The sequence below is a fragment of the Capsella rubella genome, unplaced genomic scaffold (assembly GCF_000375325.1).
Source record: "Capsella rubella cultivar Monte Gargano unplaced genomic scaffold, Caprub1_0 scaffold_2, whole genome shotgun sequence".
In the NCBI taxonomy this organism is placed as follows: Eukaryota; Viridiplantae; Streptophyta; class Magnoliopsida; order Brassicales; family Brassicaceae; genus Capsella; species Capsella rubella.
The window spans coordinates 5,825,764-5,826,985 of NW_006238922.1; positions in this window are offsets into that span (position 1 = coordinate 5,825,764).

Here is a 1,222-nt window from a genome sequence, read left to right on the forward strand (position 1 = left end):
TACGCAAATCTAGTCTTGTCGTCTGGTAACCATGTAGCAACATCTGCACACACCTTTCTCAAATCGCTTCTGCAAGGATTCATCTTCCCTTTGATTTTCAACTTTTTCCACATATCTTTATGCAGTTTTGTCTCTTCATACCCCTTACAATCATCTGGAAAAGGAGCACAATTCAAAGTCGTTATGTCAGCGAACTCTGATAGAGAGAATCTAGTTGGTTCTTCACCAAACAAACACCAAATTTCGTATTTCTTCTTACAAACAAGTTGCTTTGCAAGAAGATATTCAACAACCTTGGAAGACCATGTGAACTTATTATCAACAAACCGTACAATTATCCCAAGAGGAGAATTACGGATTTTTTTCCACACTTCTTCTCCAACAGCAATTTCAACGTCTTTTAGAAACTCAGTTTTGCTGTGATAGTTAATACTTTTCTTGGGCTTTGGCTCACAACCAAGTGAAAACAAACGCATAGGAAATCCTAAATCGATGTTTGTTTGAACTGTCATCCTATAAAACATTCATAAAACAATTGAATTATCAAATCAACATACATATTTAGAGATGAGAAGACTATATTAGAGATGTTAATACTGAGACAAATCAAGAGATTTAGTAGTGAGAATGAAATAAACAATGGACAACAATCTGTGAGTGGAAGAGATTGACCTGGAAATTGTCGGCGAGCTGAGAAGCCGGTGGTGGCACAACACAAACGTTTTTTTGTCTTTTTGTCTTCATTATGTTTAGGTTATTCTATTATTTACTTTTTAAAAAAATATAAAAGGTCCATTAGCCCAACTAAGCAAAATTTAATATTAAAAAGTCCATTGGCTAATTAAAAAACAAAACACAAGAGACACATGTGTTCATTGTTTCCAACGATTTTATTTTAGACAAAGGAAATCAAAATCTATTAAATAGAAGAGCATAAGAACAAAATGTTTAAACAAATTAATACCAAATCTTTAACAAGGATAAATTTGGAATTAAAAAAATCTTGACATTAAAAGTGAGTTATGTAAGAAATAAAAAATGAAGTGGGTTATCATAGCTATTTTTTGAAAAGGGTAGGTTATTGTAGGTAATTTTCCTAAGATAAAAGACAAAATTTTCCTTCTATTTTGATCAAAAGACAAAAAGGAAAGACTTTTGATTGAAAGAAAAGAAAAAAAAAAGGATAGCGTATTATTCGAGTTCCGCTCGTAACCCGCGATTT